Below are 20,696 nucleotides of genomic sequence, written 5' to 3' on the forward strand. Positions count from 1 at the left end.
AATTAATGATGTTCAAGACTCAAAAAGCATGGACATGCATAAAATTAAAAATATTGGAATATTTCACTGGATTATATTTTAAAACTTAGCATGAACCTTCTATAGGCCTGGGGACAGCTGCTGGGCTGGACAAAGACTTCTTGGCTATGGAGACAGCTTTAGTAATCAAATATATGAAAAGTGGTAAATTGCAGTGACCACATAGATCACCCCCCTCACCTTTGTTGCTATCAGTCTTTGAAAAATAATTTTCATCAAAATCCCTAAAAATCAAAATCCCATCAAACAAGTACTACGTAGGATTATCTCTTTAATCCTCAATAAATTAAAAAACCCTCTTGAGTGAAACTCATACCATCGAATTCTAAACACTGGTGCTAAAATCCTTGATAGAATTCTGATACATTGTTCAGAGGGGGTTCTTCCCATCATCATATCACCAGATCAAACGGGTTTTTGTAATGGAGCAGGAGGGTTGATCGGGTGAAGCACCCTGAGAGACTGTGCCCCTGGTGAACACCCTAGCAGAGTAGGAACTCTTAGATGGACTCAAATGCAGATGAGGTGGAACAAGGATGAGCAATGGAAAAAAAGAAGGACAACTGAAGAGGAAACAAGCCAACTAGGACAAGATTTGAACCAAAGTAGTGTGGTGCAAAACACATGGTGCTACCTGCTACACTCCTGTGAAGGTGAGAGGGGACTTGGGCATAAACAACATAGGTAGAGAGTGAGGGGAGTGTTTGGTGGTAATGAAAGGAGGACAGGAGTTGTGGACTCACCCAAACAGATGAGATTTATGAGTATCAAAGGCCGCAACTTCTACTAAAGAGAAACAGACGAAAGATGAAAATCTTCATTTTCTAAATTAAATAATTTTATATAAAGTTTTATTTGGAACTAAAAAACATCGCAAATTAAAAGAGGTATATTGATCCTTGTATGATAAGACAGATGGCACTCTCATATTTCCAGTATTATTTCTGGGCAGTGTAAAGTTGAGTGGTTAGCAGGCGGATGCCAAGTGCAGAGAAGAGCAAGTTTTATTATGGGCAAATCCATATTGAGAGTTGTTAATCCAGAGTCAGTTGACCAACATGTAGAGTTCGGGAATTCATGAATAACTAAATGAAACAAAACACATGATGACAGAAAGCAAATAGGCTGGGAATAAACAAAGCATGTGTACATGACATCAGCTAGGACAATGACCAGAACTGAAACATGGCAAGCACAGGGCTTAAATACTGAACATAACAAGGTTAGAAATGAGGAACAGGTGAAAGTAATGACAGGTGAGGAAAACCAAACGAGGGGCAGTGAAAATCAGTCTATGGAATGGAACCACAACAAGGAAGTAAAGCAAAACAAAGACACAAGAAAGGGAAACCATAGAGACAGGGATGCTAGGAGGGTGGTCAATCATGACAGGCAGCTGATATAAGAGCATTGCTATATTGGGTAAAGAATGATGTCACTGAATGGTCAACTCTGGAAGGGGCATCTGTTGAGTCCATTTCTACAGCATGCTTATTGTGTACTAACCTGCCATTCACACAGTCTTTGCACTTATTCAAAAACTGGAAGGGTAGAAAATCTGTTTTACTTAGGGGTTTGTGGCAAGTAGCACCAACTGCAAACAGTCACATTGTTCCATCAGTCATAGATGAGGCATTTGCTGTCTGGTCTAGAAGAGGTGTAATCTGACTCTTTGATCTCTACTGACTACTATATATGCAAGGAATTCTGTTAGGCTATTTAAAAATTCTATACTGGTCTGCACTGGTCTAACGTTAGACTTTCTAATGCTATCATAGACCCCACATGTGAACAATGTAGGCAGGTCTGGCCTCTCTGCTGCACATGTTTTAGAAATGTCTTACACATTCTAACAAATTTCATGTCCTATGCATTCTGGCAAATTATCTTTGAGACCTTCTCAAGGATATCTGAAAAAGTAGAAGAGCCATCCTCATTCATTAAATTATTTGAGGTGGTCTGGCAGACACCCAAACTGTCATGCTGGCTTTCTTCTTTCTCCTGCCAGGATATTGATATTGTTTAAATTGAGAGATGGAATTAGTTGCATGGTCACATATTTTAGTGGGTTAGATCAACTTCATTTGCTGACTGCGGTGAACCAAAGGTTATGATATGCTCCTGAATTCAGACTGAGCATGAAATTTGAAACTAAATGAAATCTCTGGTTCACTTTATTTGTGTATTTTATTTTTTTGATGTCTTTTCAAGACCACAAACTATCCCCCTCTTTTTGGAGAGACAGTAAACCTTTTGAGAACAAATCTACTGAGAACTCTATATAAAATATTTTTTTAAAAACATTAACAAACAAACAAGCAAGCAAACAAATATGTGCACACTGCATTATAAAGTTCTGATAGCATTTGAAGGTCTTTTTGTGGGAGAAAGACAATTAGATAAGGCCTGAAGCCTTGTATACTTTTACCACAAGCTACGAGCTTCTGGGTCAAATGACAGCAGCACATGACTATACAATTTGGCAGGGAGAGTGGCATAACTGAAAACTCGGTGACAGAATGCAGCAGTGGTTTCCTGCAAAGTGAGGGACAGGAAGAATGAGACTGAGGCATTTGTAATCTACTCCTGCACAAGAGTGACTCCTGAATACCATCTAAAGTTCACTGAACATGCACATGATTTACACAACACATTCATAATGCAGTTTCATTTTCTGCCACATGCTATAATAATACAAATGGAGTTGCTTACTTTTATGGTATTTTTCTATACTCAATTTCTCCAGGCTGGCTTTTTGTTCCTGCTGAATGTTGTTTGCAGAATAACACCTATAAGCTATGTGCTTAAAAACACAAGCAAACAAAAACCTCTTGATACTTCTATGCCATGGATAGAAAATAAAACTACAAATTATTTTCTCATTTAATTCACCATGACTTGCAAAACCTCTATTTGCACAAACAAAGCATGGGGGAGTGTATTTCTCATTGACTACAATTGTCATTTTAAAGAGTATTTTTTTACTGTTTAAAATTATTAAACGTATATTTTAGGTTTTATTTATAAAGAGTATTTAGACTATTTTACATTTCCCTTTTGTCAGATTATATATATATATATATATATATATATATATATATATATATATATATATATATATATATATATATATATATATATTCTGTTTGTCAGACTAAGTATTTTTATTTTCAAGATCAATTAGATAGAGCCAGAGGTTTTGTTTAGACAAACCACAAGTTTAAATGACAGCAACAAATGCCCCTATAAGGAGCTGGTGTAAGTGGAACAAAACTGAAAAAGGGGGTGTCAGAGAGTGGCCCATCACTTCCTGTTGAATGATAGACAGGAAGAAGCTGTTCAGTGTCCACAAGAACCGCTGAGCTGAACAACAGCGGACCAGTAGATTTATTGAAGATGTTTACCAGTAACCAGTCATCAGTCAATAACTACATTATTTTTAAATGTTGATTTTCACAATTGTTTTGACAGTTATGATAAAAACAGGCATTGTTATCAATATTATTCTTTTAGTGAAAGTAACTTTATTTGTTGTTTGGGATTTTTTTTTTTAAATATTATATTTGTCACCATACTAAAATACATGTTAGCATACTTAAGTATGTTTTTAACTGTTTTACTTTAAAAGTTAATAGTATTCCCATTTGGAGAGAATTGCTATCATTTTACTATACAAGTGTCACGGAACGCTCGCCTCCTGTGAGTCACGTGGTTTGGCCAGCCACGTACAGTAGGAAGACTTTCGTTTGTGGCCACGCCTGCACACACCTGCACCTCGTTTTGTCTGTGTGTATTTAAACTCACGTCAGGGTGTGCGGCGTGGTTGGTTATTTTAGATGTAATGTCTAAATTTAACACGTTTGTTAGATGTATCCTTGTGTATTGTGTTCGTTTAACGTCAATCGTTTCTTGTTCATGTTTATCGTTTGTAATGCGTGAGTGCTGCTGTCATTTATGTTATTAAATGGTCGTCCCTGTCGAGGAAGTCTGTGCGTCCTGCCTCGCGCCCTGCGGCACTGGGGCCGACACACGTTACAAGAAGTATAATTTTTTGCTTTTACATCTACAACTTTTTGCTGCATGGATAATAAAAGAACATTTAAAAGCAAGTATTTTTTGTGCATTTTACTTTTGTACAATCAACAGGAATTATAAATACTATGGCTACTTTTTTAGTTAGTTCTTTTTGATTGATATCTCCCCATACACATCAGTACATGACTTGTGTACTTTCTCAACCCTTATTATTATTATTAGTAGTAGTATTAGTGCCATCATCATAATAATCTCTCCACTGTTTAATTCATCCAGCTAAAATGTTGCATGTAATTGCACATACAGAGCAAAGACCCAGGCTGCAGATGTGCATTTGTATGGCTAGACATGCAGGTTTGCATGAGAGGGCCCCTTGGTTTGAGTGTTTCCGCCCACAAAATTCACCAGGCCTGACCTTTTTCACACCCTGTGCTGCAGCACAAAGTGCACTTTGCTTCTCTTTCCATAATCACTGAAATATAAAATATAAAATGACTTGTTTACTCCAACTAAATCAAAAACAACTAAAAGGAGAAGCCTGATGCTTTTTGTTTTGCATTTAGAGTTTATCCATACTCAACACTGTTTTGGTAGCTTGTTTTTTTTAGAGTTGGCTTTCAAATATTTTATTTGTTTGGAACCTTCACACATGTTTGTACCTAAAATATTACTGCTAAATATAGCATTTTTACTGCTAAATGTACTGCTAAATTTAGCATCTGTCATTGTAACAAACTATTATATCATTATTTCATATCTTTATGACCTTTTAATCCATTTGTATCACATTAAAAAAAATATTTTTGTAAACATATTGAAGAGAGAAAAGTAGTCAAGGTGTGGGAGGGCAGGCTTGACTGATATAGGTTTATAGAGCTCTCACCAAACACCACTCCCTGCTGGTGACAGCAGGAAAAAATAGGGTAGCTGAGCACCACACAAACAAAAAATCCACAGTGAAAAATCTATTAAGATGAAAGTTTAAAAGCTTTTCTTAACTTTAGGAAAAGCTTAGGTGAATTCCAATAAGTTTGTCAGTTCACAGAGTGTTTTAATACACAGTCTTTAAGTGGTGAACTCGTACCTATGCTTCCTGTTTGGACTTATTCCAGTATCTTGAGTTAACTCGACTGTGAACTGTGAGTAAGTGTGAACTGTAATGGAAAGACAAGAGAGATAAACATCTCTGTGGTATAGGATCTGCAGAGAGCCTCTCACAAAGCATTAAAACAAGGAAATAAACACATGTTTGTATATTTAAACTTTAGTTATCCTAATTTGGTGTACAGAGGCAAGGCAAGTCAAGGTGAATTTATTTGTATAGCACTTCACACAGGGGGACAATTTAAAGCATAGGCCTACTATATAATTGGACTATAATGAAATTATGTTTATATTTGCTTGGTGCCAAACAATTTTAAGAACTGTCTCTAATAAAATGCATCATTATGACAATTCTCACTAAATTCTACTAAATATTTCTAAATTGTAACAAATTATGTCACACAAAAGTTTTCCAATATATGAAAGCAAAATGAAAAGTTCACTAAATCTTTTTTTATGAGGACACGAATTTATTAGAATTGTGCTCCATAGCTTGTTTTTTTTTAATTATTTATTTATTTTTTTAAAAATTATTGTTCACCACAGCTTCACAGGAGGGAATTTCAGGACCATGGACAGGGACATGCAAACCTTATTCCTGCACAGGAATGAAACCTGGATTGTAGATGCCTTTCACTCAGTGAATATACAGAAAAAATATTTACACAATAGATTCATAATTCCAGATCTTTTTCCTAGTTCTTCCTGTCATTATGTCAAGGTGAGTGTGTCACACCACCTTTGACAAAAACAACAAAAACATACAAAAAAAAATAATAATAAAAATACAAAAACAAATGCAGTCCATGCACTGACATAAAAGCATCCACAGCACATGTTACTATATATTATTTAAGATAAATGGAACAATAAAAAATATTGCTTGTCATCCATACAGCACAGGCAAGATCTGAAATTCACATATTAAACGGTGATTCTTTTTTGTTTTTAAGGTAAACTAGTGTGTCAATGACAGAGGATCAGATAAAGTTTGAGGTCTTGCTTACACATAATACAGAAACCACAAGCTGTTGGTCAAATAACAGCAGCAACTGCCCTTATAAGGTGAAGGTGTGAGTGGAGCATAACAGAAAAGGAGTTGTCAGAATGTGGCCCTTCATTTCCTGTTGAGTGAGAGACAGGAAGAAGCTATTCATTGCACAGTGAGACCTGGTGAGGTGAACTACAGCGGACCAGCATATATTTTCAGATTTATAAGTGACGCATAACCAAAGAGTAAAATTTCTATTGGTCATCTATTTACAGTATACATAAATTTACAAAATTTACATCATATATAAATAATCAACATAAACATATATAACACACATTCAACAACAAATGTTCAGCTATATTGAGTTTTTCAATTAATACTGAGTTAATTAATAAGTCTAGTAATTATATAAAATGTAACCAGTTGAAATTTATCAGTTGGATTTTTGCAGGATTAATGGCCTACTAAGAAAAAGTAGATTTACATATTTCTGTTATCATAGACATCTATGATGTTGTTTTGACTGAGCTAAGATATAATTTTAATAACTTGAATGAGTTTAACAATTTGCAGTAGTCAGGTTTCGTTGTAAAGTTTGTTGTTAATATAAATGGTTACTGTAAAATATATACTTTTCAGTGTTTCAGCAGCAGTTTGTTCTTTTAAAGAAGAATCACACGTAGGCAATGGTATATCCAAATAATTTGTTATTCAAAAATAGGCATTTGTTAAAACAACTTAAGAAAGAAGAAGCGTAGGGTCAAGAGGGCAGCAGCTGGCATAACACTGATAATCTTCTGTTGCATAAATGTTTGTTTGCCTAGATACTGATTCTCTATCTCCCCCTGCTGCTGAGAGCTGGAAAAACAAAGTTCAATAAGAATAAAATGACACAAGTGATATTTGAGCTTGATGGATGTAAAAGTGATACATTACTGTCAAATGAGGTCAACACTGCTAAAAAAATGCTTTTAAATCCTTTTAAACTGTGCAATTTGTGGTTTTTGTTATCAGAGAAATTATACAACTTTCAGTTTTGTATTAATATACTCTTTCAATGACTATATCGACATAGCTGTGGTAAAGCACCCAATTTTAATTGATCTTTGATAATTGTGTGTGTGTTGAAAGGACTTTATGCAGATCAGCAATGAGGTCTCATATCAACTGCAATGCAGGCTGTAAACAAAAAGCTGCCCTCAGGGACTACAGGTACTATAGCAATAGCAATATCTCTGGCAAATCTGCTTACAAATTGTACAAATTATATATTGCATCTGAATATTCTTATACATTCAGTATTGAAAAAAACATGTATGGGTTTTCACATATGCACCTGCCCCAGGGTTACTGATGATCACTGTTTTGTGGTGGTGTGTTCTGGCCAATTTTTGGCACGGATGCTGAGCTTGATCTGCACATCTTAGTCTGCGGTCACCCTGTTGCTCTAAGAATGGAATGGAAACAAACAGCAGGTGGGCCCACTGTGTCTTACGCATATCTGTGGTCAAAGGTTTCCAGAAGTGTTTTCAGAGGGACAAAATGCAGGTACCAAAAGCATGCACATGCTAAACTGAACTGCTGGGCTCTGTAAATGCTATGTATCTCATTAGCCATTTTGACTTTGCTAGTCTAAACCAGGTTCTTACCTGGGAATAGGCCAATTTAGGGTCAATTTAGAATACCTATATAAAAGTTTATTCTCACAAGTCTATTTCATGCATCACTGTTGTTTACTGCAATGAAATCCTTTGCCTTTGCCAAGGCAAAGACTATCATATATCAGATTCAGTATGTAGTAGTGCATTCAGTATATACTAGTGCATTGCAGTTGTGAACTCCTGTGGTGGAAACCATTTGCACCCTTTCTTATTTTCTTTGCTCCAACACATCAACTGTTTTTGAAACCTGTTTTGGCAAAGCAGAAAGCAAATCTTTAAATATGTTTGTCAGAGCAGCAAGCCTACAATATATATATATTATTTATTTATTTTTATTTTTTTTCAATTTTATTGTGAGGCCTAGGGAATAAAAATGTAAAATTTCAAAATCTTCGGTCCAGCCACAATGGTCAAAGCACCATCAGGACTTTATTCTATTTGATCATATATAATGATTTTGCACATTAGTTAGTTTCACATCTGTGGTCTCTTTTACATTAACATATGTAAACTCTTTAGTTTTACAGAGATACTCAGATCATTTGACTCATAGTACCATTTGCAGTGATGGGGCATGTGACATGATGGGTCATGTGACTGTCTGAATGGTAATTGGATATTTGACTGCCTGAATGGCAGAGGAATGCATGAGAGTATACTTCTCAGATATGACATGCCTGAGATTAGAGTAATCAATAATGACCTGTACCTATACATTAAAATGTACATTGATGTGCACCGAAATTTGTGGTAGAGTTTGCAATAAGTCTTTCATCTGTTCCATCAAGAAACATTTCTGCTTGTGAAGTTGTGTCTGTTTGAATGTTATTGTAGATCTTTCTAGTGCTCTCAATGTGTAGAAATAAGCATGACAAAACCATCCCAGACTGGACCTGCAAATACCTGAAAATAACGTGGTGCTTAAGCTGCAGTCACAATGCAGGTGGAAGTGGAGTCACATAAGTCTGCTGGCAGAACTCATGGTTGGTTCCCCTGCTTCACCCACAAATCTTTCACATGCAGAAGTCTGCTAACACAGGATTATGTGAGTGGAGTGAAACAGCAACTCCTCACTTAAACAGTTACATAATCACTCCATGCCATGATGTCTATTTCTCATTTCTCACCCTCTCCCTTCTCAAATGAGAGGTAACCAGCTCTGTGTCAGCTCCAATAGTTTGGTCATAGTGTTGGCTACAAGTAGGTAGTGAAGCTATTTAAGCATGTTCAGCAATAGTGATGCATGAACACTCCTTTTTTAATGAACTCACTCTATCACAGCATGCAATTGCTTCAGTTGGAAATGAGTCATGGACCTTAATAGCCGATAATCTGCCCAAACTGTCAGACAGCTTGTTTTTGATTGGTATTTGTAATTAGCAGAAGTGGTGGCAGTCATAACTGTAATTAAATTATTTTTACCATATAGATTTTACTTAATTTATATATTTTGAAGAATATCTATAATGTAGTTGCAACTACATTTTTTGTAGGCAGGTCTAAATTTTAGCTTAGATAACTACATCTTAAATTACATTTCCCAACACTATCCATTCCATAGCAAACTTATAAATAGAAAATGAATAAATTCAAAGATTTGGTTTACACTGCATCTTGACTTTCTAATGATATTTAATATGTTAGCAAATAACTGTTAACTGAGTGTAAAATGAGAAATTGCATTATGAACATGTGGCTGAGTGATGGTGGTATGAGAGATAACACCTATACTTCAATTTTCCAAAAAGCTACTCCTCACGCCAGACAAAATCATAGCCCTCTCCCCACAGCTCTCATTATGCTCCACTCACAAGACTCTAGTTCAAACTGACAACAGATATATGTCATTTACAAACATAAGTGAGTATACGTTTAGCAGAACAGACCTGAGTAACTCAGTCAAAACAACATCACAGCTGTCTATGATGACAGAAATATGTAAATCTACTTTTTCTTAGTAGGCCATTAATCCTGCAAAAATCCAACTGAAAAATTTCAACTGTTTACATTTTATATAATTACTAGACTTATTAATTAACTCAGTAGTAACTGAAAAACTCAATATAGCTGAACATTTGTTGTTGAATGTGTGTTATATGTGTTTATGTTGATTATTTATATCTGATGTAAATTTTGTAAATTTATGTATACTGTAAATAGATCTCTCCAGTAAGATATTCATTGTCTTGCCAGTAGTTTATCAGTGGCATGAGCCAAGCAATTGAGGTACAGCCAGCTTCTCCAGGAGTCTATTTCAATAGTATTTATGAAACCCCATGTCTATGTTAAGGGTGGCAGTACACTGTGACTAATGACAGATATGAACACCTAACTCCTTTTTATCTCCCTTATGTTTCAGGGCAACCATGGTATAATTCTGTTCTTACATATTTTCTGTCTGATTACATTGGTCGTCAGTGATACTAACTCAATCCAGTATACTCACATGTTATTAGTGGTACTAAGGAAAGTTGATCTCCTTAATATTGGCAGACTATTGCTGGATACTTAAGAGGGATGATCCTAATGCAAACACCATCCATTGTACATTTCAGAAGTGTCTTATATATTATGTCTTATATATTATAATGAAATAGATACTTCTATTTTTACATGTTTTTATAGAGAATCATTTGAGATGTTGACACTGTCATACAGCCACTTCATGCATTCATTAGGGTTTATGATGATGTGGCGTGGAAGGCAATGTCTCAATGAGGCCTCAGGACTGTGGTTAACTTCTGACCCTCCCATTTAGTTATGCTGCCACAGTTGCATGCTGATCATTGGCACATGTACTTTATGTGGACTGTTCATACATTGTTTCATATTTACAGATTTAACTATATATTTCTATTTTATTTGCATGTTACTTCAGAGATGATGTCAACACTGGACTACCCCTGCTCATCAGTGACAAAGCATTTAACATGATGTAAGAAAATGTCCCAGTGCCACCAACAGATGAACTGATGTTGCCATATCCACCCAGCCAGCCAATCTACTCCAGTAGATGCAGAAACTGCTTGCCCACCCTAGACCCACTGGAGTAACTGAGGCTCCCACATCTATAGCAAAGTGGCTACTTGGATTAAACATAATGTAGTAAAGCATGGACTGTATTAGCTGGGCCACCCAATGAGGAATGGTTCCCACTTGAGTCTTTGTCCTTCTTTCCCTTAATTGCACACAGGATATTTTTTCTTGCCACTGTCACCATTGGTTTGCTCATTATGGATTTGGACCCATACATTTGTAAAGCTCTTTGTGACAATGCATGTTGTAAAGATCTCTACATAAAATATTTGAATGGACTCTCTCTCTCTCTCTCTCTCTCTCTCTCTCTCTCTCTCTGGAGATAACGAGAGACTGAATAACATATGGAGGGCCTCCTTGGAGAGAAGAGGCAAGTTCTGTGAATGTTGAATAGAAACATGCAGCTAAACCTCAGCAAGAACAAGGTGCTAAACATCCCCAGAGCAATTGGTGCTTGCTGGGATGTTGACATCTCTTTTGAGAATTCCTTGATCACTCTGTCTGAGAATGCAAGAAACCTTGGTGTAACAGTGGATGACCAGCTGTCAGTCTCAAGTTACACTTAATTCATGACTGAATAAAATGGTTGCACTCACGGATGGAGTGATCAAGAATTTCTCAAAAGAGATGGCAAAATACTAGCAAGGAACATTTGCTCTGGCGATGTATAGCAGCTGGGTCTTGCTGAGACTCACATTCAGGTGATGCCATCTATGATGCAGGTCAAACATGCCAAGATGCAGTTACAACCTGCATGTCATAAGGTGAAAAGAACAGGATTACTGGGGCATCATCAGCATAGTAATGTTAGGAGAATCCATGAAATTGATGGTACATGACCTGATGAAGATGTTTATAATGAGAATGATGAAGAGAAGGCTCTGGGATATCCACATCCTCTGGAGCAATGTGGATATGATGGGGTCCAGTGAGCAGGTAGTTGGACTGCTGTATATCAGTAGGTGTAGGACTTCATCTGTAGAGTAGAGGGCTATGAACAGGAGGAAGTAAATTGGTGGTGGGGAATGGAAACATGAGAAAAAGGTCCACAAAGAAGGCAGCAAAATCCTCTGAAGTTAACGTGTGTAATGAATGCACACACATTGAATTGGATCCAGTTGCAGAGGTTTATTTTAGCAATCAAACTGATACGATAAATAGTCCTTGAGTGTTTGCGTGAAGTAAAATGGGTCGTGCCAGTAGTTGGACTGTACTACTTGTACATCAGTAGCTGAGGGGCAGCAGTTTTTTGAACAACCTGATGACTTAGTCTTAAAAGTCTTAAAAGTCAGCTTTTTTCTGTTGCCTTCTTAATGGGACAGCCATCACCTCAGGTGTACACGAGTTCTGCTTGAAAACCAGGAAGCTGCCTCCCAAAGGGAACACAACAAAAGTCTGTGGCAGGACTATAATGGTTCATCCACTGTAATGGAGGTCCTGTTTCATGCTGCATTTGTAATAATCATGGCAAAAATATAGATCCCACTGATGCTCTTTTCATTATCTGCAACTGTTCTAGAAATTATAATGGAGGAAGAAATGCATGGCCTCCAGGAAAATTTCTGAAGCAGTACCAGTGCATCCAGCAGACTGTGCATATTGTTATTGTGAGACACTGTGTGGACTAGGAGAGAGAAAAGAATTAGAATCACACTTTCCCAATTACATTCCCAGGAGAACAGGTATATAGGCCTGGCACTGTGTAGATATGAGTTAAATCAGGTGTGTTTATTTTGTGGAAGCCACTGATCAAGAAGTCTGCATGTGCCTCTCTGCATGTGCTCACCACTGGTCCTAGACAAAGGAGCTGAACATGCTCAAGGAAGTCAACACTTTGGAGAGTGTCTGGTGACCTCAGAATAACTGGAAGTGGATGAGAAGGCTGGTCAGAACAGTGTGTCTAAAGCTAACGTAGAGGTATAAGCATCTGTCCCCCTGATAAATGTCACCCTGGTGATGTTTTCACTCATAACTGTAATCGTCTCAGTGAGAAATGGAAAGATGAGAGATGACCTCACAGAATGACTGGGGTGTGCAATCAAATGCCTCTGTGCTATTGAGTGCTACTAATCCAATGAGTCAAAATATATATATTTACAAACATTAAATATACATTTTATGGATCCATGTGCAAGCCGTATGCATTTTAATTAATAAACTGCATCAATTGGTCTTAATCTATGCATATATGGTTTAATTTATTTTAAAAATGATGTATATGACTAAACGTGCTGAATCACAAAACCAATTTGAATTAACATTGTATCCATGAAAAGTTTTAAACTCAATTCTATTGAAAACAATCCAAAACCACCTTAATTTGGATTATCAAGTATGCAATAATTTTTTTTTAAAAATTAGAATTTTATTAGAAATTGTATTAATAACAGTAACAGAACCTGTAAGTGCCTTTGTAATGTCTGCAATTTGCTGTACTATATAAGATATATTATGAATTGTGGTCAACTGAAACAAAGGGGCAAAACATGCAATAGAAAAAAGCTTTTGTAATTGACATAAAAACAGCCAATGAGGCTTAGCCGACATCAACCAAATCACCAATAAAAAGCCACCACAACCTGCAAGGTCTCACTCTCACTTTTTTTGCCATCAGTATATAGTGGGTAGAGGGGCAGTCTGTAAAAAAGGGATCTTCAGATATGCTTAAATTAGTTAAACATATCCTAACTTTTATGCTTTCCCTAAGAGCAGGTAAGTGATTTTATATTAATAAATGCAATTAATTCATTCATTAAATTAAACAAATGCTGTAAGGTGTACTTTCCCATTTATGACAGAAATAACACCTGGACAACATTCAAAAGACATTATTCTTACTGTGACTCATACTGCGTTTTTCTCTCAGACATTGCCACAGGTATCACTGTAATTCAAACTGAAACACTGAAGATATTTGTGCCAGGTGGTACTATAACTTTAAACTGTATAATCTGAAAATATCATTAAAACTACTTCTCCTGGTTCAGGCAATCTCTCGGAGAAGCACCAACATGTATCATCACTCTTTATGCTGGCTCTCTTCCTGTGTTTCATGGAGACTTTACACATGATAGAAGATTCAAAGTAAACAAGAGCGAAACTCAATACACTTTAACGATTTCAGATTTAAAGCAAGCAGATACTGGAATCTATTATTGTGCTGTAAGGGATTATGACCTTGTAGTTTTCAGTAATGGTGTGTTTCTCAAATATGAAGGTTAGTAATCTTAAGTTTAAAAAAAACATCTGGTATTTGAATTTTAATGCTTTTGGTTAACTTTATCCAATCTCTACCTCCAGGACCTAATTCAAAGCACCACCATTATATCAGTGGACTTGTATTACTTGACCAGACAGACAACAATCTGAAATGGAAAGAGACAGTTCACCCAGGAGACTCTGTGACTCTGCAATGTACAGTCCTCACTGAGAACGGTGCAGGAGAACACAGTGTCTACTGGTTCAGACATGGCTCAGGAGAATCTCATCCAGGAATCATTTATATTCATGGAGACAGCAGTGATCAGTGTAGGAAGAGCTCTGAGGTTGGATCTCCCATCAGACCTTTGTCGTCAACCTTCCAAAGAGTAATCTCAGCCTCTCTGATGCTGGAACTTACTACTGTGCTGTGGCCATGTAAGGGGAGATATTGTTTGGGAATGGGAGTAAGCTTGAATTTGCTGGTGAGCAGAAACATAAACCCAGTGTCAGCATTTGACCAAATACATAAAATGAACTTTCTTTCTTTTCCATATAACAGCATATCACTGATGCTGCACAATCTGTGAATTTTAGATCCTTCTCAGAACTCATTTAAATTATTGTCTTGGCAACATCCAGCATTTCTGCCCTCTTGTGCATGAGGATAAAGACAAGGAATATGACCATAAAGCAGCAAGTGTCTGGTAAGTGCCTTCTTTTTCTTAAACCTGCCCACATATCTCCAGCAAGTCTCCCACTGAGTATTAAATACATGCATGTATATGAATAAAAAAACACTATATTTGGCCATAACCTAGGAGAAAGACTGCTTCCCTATAAACTGTTCATCTTAACAACCCAATCATTTCAATACTGCTAGGATTTGTTAATAACATTTAATTTGTTCTACATTTGTTCTACAGAATGAACACACAATCATATACTAACAACATTTTTAAACATTTATGATATTTTACTACTACTTAATAATTGTACAGACTAATGCTAATATTAAACATGATAACATTTTCAGTTCTGACTGCAAGTAATAAGTACAGTCATTGCAGCATGTTCTAATTTTACATCCAAGATGCAGGTAACCCTGGGCAATATCATACTCCATCTGTTCCGTTCATTTTTCCCATGAATGAGGTTTTATATTTTTAAAAATATAAAAAAGCAGGACATTCAAAAGCTAAAATGTTGGTATAAATCTGTATACAATAATAGTGAGCTAAAAATGGTATCCAGAATTTTCAATGCAAAATTATTTCTTCTTTAGAGTGTGGAAAGAGAAGAGTTGATCTATGCTACAATACATTTCCCTGCAAGAAAATTCAAGCGGCAAGAGACACAAAGAGACACATTCTCAACAACCATATACTCCTCTGTTAGTGGTTTAAACTGAGCATGGGAATGACATTAATTGTAAAATGAAGATCTTAACCTTCCATTGAGGAAAAAAAGGCAAATTTATTTATATAGTGCTTTTCACAACAGCCGTTGTCATAAAGCATCTTTACAGATGTCCAAGACCAAGCCCCCACTGAGCAAGTCAAAGATGATAGTGGCAAGAAAAAACACCCTAGCGCACCAGGAAGAAACCATTAGAGGATCCAAGACTCAAAGCGGGTAGACAATGGACACCACAATAGCAACAATATAAACAATAAAGAGTGAAATAAGTAATGAGAAAAAATAAACAATGAAAGCTATTCCGGTTTTCTAGAAGAACTAATCTTGTTTTGATGAGTGTCTGAAACCCATCTGGCAAGAGGCAATGCCCAGGGCAATGGTTAAGTATGTGGGTAGGGTAGTGGGAAACACATAAAAGTGACAAATAACACTGCAAATCATTAAGTTCAAAACATATAGGTCCTTCAGTGACATACATGTTTGTGTTTGGGCAATATATAAAATACCTGACCCCCTAGAGAAATTAAAAGTTGATATTTGTCAGTCCTATATTCACATATATTAAATTAATAATTTAATATGGTTAACTTTCACAAGTAAATAAACTTCAACATTAATAGTGTCACGGAACGCTCGGCTCCCGAGAGGCACGTGGTTTGGCCAGCCACGTGCAGTGGGAGGACTTTCATTTGTGGCCACGCCTCCACACACCTGTACTTCGTTTTGTCTGTCTGTATTTAAACTCAAGTCAGGGTGTGCAGTGTTGTTGGTCATTGTCGATGTAACATGGTAATGTAGCATATTAATATTAAATGGTAGTGTCGTTATTACATGTGTTTCCGCTTATCGTGTCTGTTTTCCAATTCTGTAATACGTGTGAGTACCGTTGTGTTTATATGTTTCCATTAAATGTTCGTCGCTGTCGAGGAAGTCTGTGCGTCCTGCTCCACGCGCTTGGGCATTCGGGCCGACACGCGTTACAAATAGACCATAAATAATGGTAAGAAAGTAATTGAAATAATTGGCACTGTTTCATCTGCCTTTCCCATGTAAATTGCTACAATTTAGAAAAATGTTTTTTTTGCAATCATCATGCCTATCATGGCCAGTTTACAGCACTTATAATTTTAATTCATTACTTTTTCTTTTGTGTTTGTTTCTTATATACTGTAAAGCGACCTTGGGTATGTGAAAGGTGCTATACATCTAATATACTACTACTACTACTACTACTACTACTACTACTTATAGTTGGTTTAGTTTTGTTTATGTATGTTTCTGCATTTTAATGTGAACTAATCCCATAAAATTTGTTAATTAAGGAAACAGGGATCTGAGATATGAGAACATATTAAAATAAAACAAGGCAAGCAACTCCATAAGGCAAGTATTGGTAGTGTATTGGTAGTGGATGACATTTGTTAAGAAAAACACATCACAAAGTGCTCTTTGCTTGTGTGTTCACTTTATTTCAATCTGTTGCCTGTGTTTGTATTTCAGGGGCAATAAACTTTCATAGTTAGCATTTACTTTCATACTTACATATTTTGTTATCGTAAGGTTACCTTTATCATAATCTTCAGTCTTTCTGAGTACAATTTTAGCTGATTGTTTAGTGTTGACCATAGTATATACACATGTGATTCTTACAATTTGTCTTCACTTCTTGTTTTTGGAAAAAAAAACAAACTGCCTTACAGACATGTATATGTGGCAAAAATATGTATGTTTATGAATTATTCAAAGGGGGCACAATCCTAAATATAGGGAAACATCTATCAACTATTACTGGTTTATTACTGAAAGTTTGTTATATCAGTCTCATTTCTGAAATTGGTTCATATTTTGTGCAGTGACCGAAGGCCATTTCTTCAAATATACTTGCCACGATGATCAGCTTAATGTATAAATATGAAGTTTATTGATTAATGAATAAAACTAGTTATTAACATTGTAAGACAGGTGCTATACTATAGCACACTTGGCTCAGGTCTACAGAATCCATAATATTTACAATTAGCTGATGCTTTTATCAAAAGCAACATATAATTATGACTGAATACAACTTGAGCAATGAGGGTTAAAGGTCTTGCTCAAGGGCCCAACAGTTGCAGTTTAGCACTAATCAAGTACCTTAACCACTGAGCTACCACTGCCCTGACATAGCTATGAATAAAACTAAGGTTGGCTAAACTAAAACTACTCATTTCAGATATAAAGTTACTGATGCGAGTTCAAACTGACAAATCTGTTTGAGGATTGATTTTAACTACTAGTCTCGAGGGAGGAGATATGAGAAGAAATTATTCCTGGGTCTATTCATATCTTTTCTGCTCCAGCAAGCTGCTGACTATCTTTAAAGGGTCATTTGGAAATTTTTAATGCTCTTCTTTCTCTTCTTTCTGTAGCATTTAGACCTCTTGAGTGAAGTTAGGTGGATCTTGACTTGATTCCATAAGGGCAAAATGCATGATGACTTCCTAATTTAGTTTAGTTTCTTTACTTCCTATTCTGTGTGTTTACAAATAAAGAAAACTAATATTTTGTTTTCCTTTAGTTCTGTTTGCTCAGTGCATGTTGACTTCTCTCTCCATTTATTTTATTTACTTATAACCTGCCTCCTTAAAGAGTTTCCCAGGTTTTGCTAACTTCTATAGTCATTTCATTAGGAACTTTAGTAGTGTGGCAGCTCCTCTTGCAGCATTTCTTGAAGGGGGTTCAATTAAGCTGTGTTGGACTCCTGAGGCTGAACAGGCCTTCAACAAGCTTAAGAAAGTGTTTACTACACCAACTGTTCTAAAACATCCTCTGCCCCTTTTTCATAGAATTAGACACCTCTAACTTTGGTGTAGGGGCAGTACTATCTCACAGAGCTGAGAACTCCAAGTTACACCCTGTGGCTTTTTATTCCCACAGACTCACATTGGCAGAGCATAACTATGGCATTTGGGAGAAATAACTCTTAGCTGTGAAACTAGCTCTGGAGGAGTGGAGACATTGGCTTGAGGGAGCCAGCCACCATTTCTTAGTTATCACTAAACATATAAACCTTGAGTACATGTACACGGCCAAGCACCTCAATTCCCATTTTTTTTTCTCATGCTTCAATTTTTAAATTACTTATCATTGAGGTTCCCGCAATACTAAGACTGATGCTCTGGAGGAGGGAGAGGAGGAACCAGATACACCAGACACCATCCTTCCAGTACAGGTAAAGATGACATCAATAAGATGGGAGATTGATGAGATCAAAGAGCTACTAACTTTTACAGATATCCCATCTGATTGTCTGGAGGGTAAGTTCCAGTTCCACGTTGAGAAGCTGTTAACCTGGGCACACTCATCTCTGACAACTGGACACCTACGGAAGACCTGCAAATACAATTGTTGTCTAACCATTATTGGTGGGAATCACTGTCTAATAGATACATCACTGTTCATAGATACATTTCTTCATGCTCCATATGCTCTCAATATAAGACCCTTAAATCTCTCTTCGCAGGGAATCTTATGCACCTCCCAGTACCAGAATGCCCCTGGATGCACATAGAGATTGATTTTATCACAGACCTACCTGAATCTTTCAGCCACACTGCCATCAAACAGTTGTAGCCCTTTTTAACCATGTGTTCCGGACCTTAGGTATTCCGGAACATATTTTGTCATACAGAGGCCCCCAGTTAGATCACAGGTGTGGTCTGTATTTTTTGAACACCTGGAAGTGGTCATGAAACTAACATCAGGCTATTTCCCTCAGTCTAACAGACAATGTGAAAGAATAACTCAGGAGCTGGGCAAACGCCTAAGGATGTATTGTTTCAAGAACCTTAAGAACTGGTCCAAATATCTTATATGGGCAGAAATGGTACAGAATTCACTTATTAGCTCGGCCACCAGTCTTACTCCCTTTGAGTGAATACTCCATTATCAGTCCCCCTGCACTGTGACTGACAAAGATGTCTCTGCTGTGGATGAGTGGATGAGATACAATGAGAAGGTATGGGAGGAGAATAACCAACACATGTGGAGCAGGTTTTTCAGAAAAACAAGGAAAAGATGGACCGTCCCAGAAAGGTGGTCCCAGAATATCAGTCAGGAGACTGAGTGTGGCTATACACAAAGGATTTTTGTCGCATTGGCCGTTGTTGTATACTCAACAACAAAATTAATGATAATGCTGCTGTAAATAAAAAACCCTTATATCCACAAGCATCTGACAAGTTCGATACTGGCACACCCATTTTGCCTAATAATAAACTTTAACAAAACATAATTCCAGCTCTGGCCCAAGTACAGAAGCCAGTTAAGAGTTCGGATAGCCTTAGAAATCTTTTTAAGTAGATTTACATTCATATCTAGTGTTCTTTTATTACATCACTGATATTTCATTGAATAAGGTCCATGTGTATGTGTTCAAAGAATTACACTGACTATGTTAGCTAGGGAAGATAGTGTTAGTAACACATAGTATGCAACACATTATTTTTCCCACTTTAACTTACCACTGAATGTAGGGGAGAAAGGAAGTTAAAGAATCTGCACAGTTGTTTTTTAATATATGTTAAAATATAATTCAGTCACCTTCAGTATATTTTCTTTACCATCTGATTTTTTTCCCTCCAAAATTAACATTAAATTGTTTTTTGCTGGACCTTTACAGTACTGGTACAAAAGAGTGTAAAGCAGCTATGACCCTAGAACTGCAGAGGAATACCACTTAGATAGACGCATAACTTTTAGCTGTTTATTTGGGGCTCCTCTCATGTATTTTGTTCTATGAGTAAAATATCAGTCATCCTCATTTGAACTTACAGTAGCAGGTCTTCATTTAAATTAATTTTATATATTCATCTTAGAATATAAGAACATTTGATAAGTGTATGCTTTTTATGGTGAATGCAGAATCTCTGTAAAGCCACATTCAAATTTATATTTGCCTTTTTCTTTTCATTACAATGGTATGTTACAACACATATTGCACAAACATAGTCTATGACATCTGATTTAGCACACAAGAACTGGATAAGTTAGTGCTGCTGTTTATGATCAAGTTCCCCGGATCTTCGTTAAGTGTCCCATGAAGAGATTGTGAAGTTATAATCATTCACTGAATAATTTTCCGCATCCAAAGCAGTTTACATAGTGTATGTACCACATGGAGATCTATATGTTATGAAAGTGTAATATAGTCAATCAGTTAGTGGCAGCCA

The 20,696-nt window shown here is 36.5% G+C and overlaps 1 pseudogene; it reads left to right on the forward strand.

Annotated features, from left to right (window-relative positions):
• The first annotated feature begins 11,267 nt into the window (after nucleotides 1–11,267).
• On the forward strand, nucleotides 11,268–19,098 carry LOC113568461 (uncharacterized; annotated as a pseudogene).
• The last annotated feature ends 1,598 nt before the right edge of the window (nucleotides 19,099–20,696 follow it).

This window comes from Electrophorus electricus, chromosome 13, assembly GCF_041902795.1.
Source record: "Electrophorus electricus isolate QZ-2024a chromosome 13, ASM4190279v1, whole genome shotgun sequence".
Classification (NCBI taxonomy): Eukaryota; Metazoa; Chordata; class Actinopteri; order Gymnotiformes; family Gymnotidae; genus Electrophorus; species Electrophorus electricus.